This window comes from Pistacia vera, unplaced genomic scaffold, assembly GCF_008641045.1.
Source record: "Pistacia vera cultivar Batoury unplaced genomic scaffold, PisVer_v2 Contig78, whole genome shotgun sequence".
Taxonomy (NCBI): Eukaryota; Viridiplantae; Streptophyta; class Magnoliopsida; order Sapindales; family Anacardiaceae; genus Pistacia; species Pistacia vera.
The window spans coordinates 1,976,542-1,982,541 of NW_022196645.1; the positions used below are offsets into that span (position 1 = coordinate 1,976,542).

Sequence of the window (6,000 nt, forward strand, 5' to 3'; positions counted from 1 at the left end):
TTGGATTAGGGTTGTATTTTCCTCCTATTTATGAGTATCAACCATGATTTTGTGTAAGGAAGCTTTAGGATCGAATATTTGCCGAAATAGGGCACTGCCAGAAATGACAGAGAAATCAAAGGTGTTCGATAGTCGTTTTTTAGGTATTTGGCTCGATTAAGCGATTTTGAAGGGTGGGGCTCGTTTTTAACTTTCAAAATTTAAACAAACTTCTGTTAATTATAATATTACCCACATATGTTTAAATCTTTTTAGTTTATTTACATGTTTAATGAATCCTAAGTGTGCCATGTCAGTTTTTCTAAATTAAAAAAAAAAAAAATTGCAAAATATTTTTAGGGTCATTTTTTTAAATGCGAACTTGGAGGTCCGGGGAGTTAAATTTCCTCCTATTTTTTCCTACTGCCTTGCTTTCTTCCTTTCAACTTTCACAACCAGCCACCGTCGCCGCCCACCGGTCCATCGAAGTCTACGACGGTCTTCACTCATTCAATCATCAGCTTTTTCACAATTTATGCCTTACGTTGTCTGTGATTAGTCCCTTCATAAATCTCTTTAGGATTCAATACAAAAAGGTAAGAAAATACCATAAAGAACAATTGTGTAAACTTGTTGTGTACAATTGCTCATCTTTGTGAAGAAGAAAAGGAAACAACTTTGGAATAAGAAGATCGTTCAAGTAAAATGTAAAGGAAAAGCAATGAATGGCAAAACTTGTAAATATAACAACAAGAAATGGTTTTTATTATGATGACATGATGTAAATAAGAAAAGCAAGCATGAAAAGATACAGCCCTTGTTTATTATACTATTCTGGATCATTATTTTGTTATCCTATTTGAATTAAAAAATAGAATATGTGTTTGTTTACTTATTAGAATCATTATTTTTAAAATTAATCGAAATCAAATAACATTTTTTTGTCTAAAAATGAAAAGAGGTAGGGACTTGTTTTTAGATTATTCTACTCTATTCAACTTAAAACATTTCTCTATCCAACTCTCTTCGACTCAAAACATTTTTTTTTTCTCTCCTCATTTTTCTTTCCTTCCAATTTGAAAATTAATCCACCAAAGACGATTACCCCCTACCAGCAACCACCGTCAGTCAACATGCCCGGAACAGTGCATGACCAGCTGGATTTGGCCAATCTAGCCATTTTTGGCCAGATCCATATCGACGCATGACCAGCCAGATCTAGCCGGTCATGCGCTGTTTTAGCGACTATCAGCTGCCATCAGACAGTGGAGGCCAATAGCCGGCTATCCTCTTAGGTGGTTGTGGTGCTTTTGTTAATTTTTAAACTTTTATTATGGGGTGTTTGACTAAATTAACACATATAAGGAGCAAAAAAACAATAATAAATATTTTCAAAAAATGTACCAAACAACTATTTTGTCTTAAAAACCTTTTTCAAAAAATGTACCAAACAACTATTCCAGTATTTTATCCAACTCTGATATAATTTTCAAATATTTTACCAAACACATTTTCAAAATTTGATTCTATTGGATTTAATCCAATTCAACTCAACTTAAAACACTTTTTAGAATAACAATTTTCAAATAATCTACCAAACAAATCCTACGCTTTTAGTTTGCAGGCTTTCAAGTAAGAGATTGTCCACATGTCTTAAGCACAAGAGCGATTGAGCAAGAGAGTAGGAAATCGAGTGACCCTAGTACTGTTCTAATCAAACATACCCTTCCTAATCAAATCGGTTTAAAACCAATTAATCAAACCAAAAATTTGGTTTGGTTAGTTACTGGTTCAAGTGAAAAATCGATTTGATTTTAGGTCGGTTTTCCACTCAAACCGGATTGTGGTTCAGTTAACTGGATTTCGCCACCCCTAGTTAAGGCTTGCTAAAATTTTGGATGTTGTTTGGAAGGATCTTTTTTAGAAAAATGAATATTAATTATTTTTTGATAAAATGTTTGTGGGACCCATATATTTTAAAAGAGTTAATTACAATAATTTGCTCAAGTGTTTATTAAATTAGAATGAGTAAAAAAACTTTACCCACCCAAGGTTTGGCAAATCTATAGTTTCCACCCGTGGTTTCATAAATTGAAATTCCTACCCAATTTAAAACCTGTTTAGATGAAGTTTTCTTGACTAGGTTTGATGAGTCAAATACCCTTTTCATCCCTTGTTATAATAATAAGTAAATTAATAAATTACTTTTTAACCCTCAAATTAATAGAATTAACAAAATAACCATCTTTCTTTCAAATTTATTTCAATAACACCAGATTCTTCAAACCTTCATCTTCCAGATTGCCAGATCTCGACAGCCAGATCTGGCTACTAGGATCCTCTCTCTCTCTCTCTCTCTCTCCACCTCTTTCTTCCCTTTTATCCCTCTTCCTCCTTTCCTCTTCTTCATAGTGGCCCGATCTTAGTAGCTACATATGGCTGCCGCTGCCTCTTTCTTTCTCTCTTTCTCCTTATCTCTTCTCTACCTCTCTCTCTTTTCTTTTCTCTTTCTCCTTTCTTCTTCAATGCGATGGCCAAATCTGGCTGTCGATGGTGTTGGTGTTGGTGGTGGTGGAGGAGTTGGAGGCAGAGAGCAAGGGTTTAGTTGTGAGAAAAAAAATTTTAAATGTGGAGGGTTATTTAAAATTTTACTAATTTGGGGGAGTGAGAGAGATTAGGGTTTACTATTATTTGAATAAAAAGACCTAAATACCATTTTAACTGTTAAATGTAATGTTTAAAATTAAAAATTGGGTGGGAATTTGCAATTTATGAAACCACGGGTGGGAATAGTAGATTCATCAAACCTTGGGTGCGTAAATTTCTTTTATTCAAACTAGAACAATGTCTACAACTTTACGAGATAAAAAATCTGTTAAATTTTAGGTGTTCAAATAAACAGAATGAGATCAATCAAATAAATATATATTAGTGATATAAGTTTAGCGACTAACTAACAGAATAGAGATTTTTATCATTTCAAAATTTTTAAAGAAATTTTTATTAATTAATTATATTGATGCATTAATCTTAACTAAGAAGTAAAATGTATTTGTCCAAACACTTATATTATCTACTTGTAAGTTTGATTTACGGTGGAGTGGATTGTTATATCATACTTGTTTATGTGACATATAACTGTTAAATGAGTGAATATAAACTTGTTTTATTGAATTTTTTTTTTATAATTAATATCTAAATATTCATGCGATAACATGTATACATGACGTGTGTTGGCATGACTTATAATAGTTAAACGAATAAGTATTTAGTTTTCATAACTAATGTCGAATAAGCTCGAGTTTGAACTCAAGATTGAAATCTTCTGTTTTGGTCAAATCCTTCCCAAACTCAATTAATTTGGTAGAACTTTCCCCCATTTTACACCACAGTCCTCAAATCGAGATTCGTATTCCTCTCTAGACTTCTTGAATTCACCATTCCTAATAAACCGATCAACAGAAGCATCATATTTCAACCTTCTTCGGTCCACGTCTAAAATACCCGGCCAAAATCAAAATTATTAGAAGCATCAATATCAACAGATTTAGACTTTTCATGTCTTGCTTTCTTCATTTCCACAAACTCATTACAATGCAAGACATCATTCACACCATTCTTCCCAATAATTTTCATATGAATAGACAAGGACTTAGCTTCCAAAACTATTGAATGGTTATCAGAATAATCACCAAAAGAATTCAAGCCTTTTTTATAACTAGAATCCCTGGACAACATCATTAAACACATATCCACCTCTTCTTGTTCCTACTCTATCCCTAAAACAGATGAAAACTTGGTAGGGAGAAAAAAAGATTATAGTTTGGAGATGAAGTGAGCGGCGGAGTTGCAATCGCCGAGAGATGAAGTGAGCAGTAGAGTCATCGTCTTCGAGAGATGAAGCGAGCAGCAGAGTCGTGGTGACGAAGAGAATTAGAATTTAGAGTTTGATATTCAAATTGAAATGGGATGCAAACGTCACTTTGACATAATTTAGAAGGCAAAATGGTAAATTACGACATCCCCCTAATAGTTGAAAAACTTGCATATATCCCCTATTGAGCTCGAGTAAGCTCGCAAGTGGCTCAACTCCCTTGACACCCCTATTCCGAACAAGTAGCAAACAAGTTTTTGGCTATATGTTAAATTATGACATCCCCCTAATAGTTGCAAAACTTGCATATGTCCCCTATTGAGTTTGAGTAAGCTCGCGAGCAGCTCAAGCCAAGTATTGGGAAGCTTGAACTTGATTCGACTCAGCATGTGAGTTGCTCAAGCTGCTTGCAAGCGACTCGACTCACTTGACACCCTTATTCCGAACAAGTAGCAAAAAAGTTTTTGGCTATAGTGAACTATTAGCAAATAAGTTGTGAATTATGCTATAACTAGTTATATTCACTTTTCAATTTTGGTTGCCAATTCATCGTAGCAAAACAAGCTTTGCCATAGCAAGGGTTCATTAGAATATGATATTTGCCAATTTTAAAGGGATCTTTTCCCCAGTTTTGGAGAGGGTTGGTTTAGGAAGAATTTCATGAATTTCTATCTCCTAAGGAAAGTTCCCAATGGATTTATATTTTAGAAAAGTCAGATTAAAGGAGGAAAACAATTAACACAAAGAAAGCTAATTCTCCATATAATCTACAACTAGAATAAAAAAAAAAAAAAAATGAAAAACCTTAAACCTAAAAGAAGCGTGTAAGGCACAAAACACCAAAGAGAAAATTCTCCGTAAAGGTGAGCGATTACAATTTAATGAATAATATTATGACGGCGTTTGGTTAAGGGAATGTTGGATTATTGGAAAGTTAGATTATCTTAAAGATTACTAGGAATCTTTAAGAAAATATGTTTGGTTAATTGGTGGGTATGTTATATTAATATGTTTAGTTGGAAGGAATAAATTGGTGGGTATGTTTTTTTAAATTATTGAATTGTCCTCTAATTAAATATTATTATTATATTATTTTTTAATATTGACTATTAGTTGGATTACATAACCCCTTACATTTAAAAACTTAGCAAAAACAACCCCATAATAAAATTTTGGAAAATCAACCAAACACCCCCATCAACCCACCAAATATAATTAAAAAAAAAAAACCCAATTCAGATCCATCCAAAAAATAATAGAAATTCCGAATCAAATCTCCTGAAATTGAAACCCAGAAACAAAACACGAAAATAACCTTTTTCCCATCATCAATGAGAATCGGGTGGTCACAAAGGCTGAGAAAGAGCCCTTCTTCGAAGGCAAACACAGCAAAGAAGACGGAGAAGACGACGACGGGGGCAGGAAGACATAGAATGATGGACTGGTACTCGGGGGGCAAGAAGCGCTCCACACGGCGTCGGACTCGGCGGCGGACTTGAAAATGGAAGAAACCAAAGACAAGCGGCAGGCGTCATGGGGGGTGGTGCAGGAATACGGCGGCGATGCAGCCTTCGGATAATAAGCTCATGGGGCTGTCTGTTCACGTTTTTGTTGAGGGTGGTCAGTGGTTCGCTGGAGTGTGGTCGCCATGAAGTGATGATGGTGATGTATCTTGGTAGGTTTTTATAACAATAAAGAGAGATTCAGTCGAAAGCTAAGGTTAGTTCTACGCGAGGAAGTTTAACTGATATTTGCCTTCCCAGTTTCGAATTGGAGATATATCCTTGAGAAGGTTTGTATAAAAAATCTGACCTGGCCAGCAAAGCGTGATAAGCAGGAAAAAAAGAGGCTCCGTTTGGTTCACAATTTTATGTTTTTGGGAAAAGTTTTTTGAAAATAGTAAAAAAAAGTTGAATTGGGCGGGTATAACGAGGTATATTTACAAATTGATAAAATACTCCCTATGTTTGTTTTTTTACAAAACACCCCTTATAATAAAACTTAAAAGTTACACAAAAACACCCTATTCACCCTCAAATACGGACAGCTGGCCACCACCCGCCGGAGGGTGCCGGGTCGCCGTAACAAAAACATTAAAAATATTTAGGGTATTAATTGAATTAACAAATTTAGGGGGTTTAAAAAAT

At 34.5% G+C, this 6,000-nt stretch overlaps 1 pseudogene; it reads right to left on the reverse strand.

The window, feature by feature from the left end:
- Nucleotides 1-5,214, reverse strand: part of LOC116116726 — a 28,845-nt pseudogene extending 23,631 nt beyond the window's left edge.
- Between the last annotated feature and the right edge of the window lie 786 nt (nt 5,215-6,000).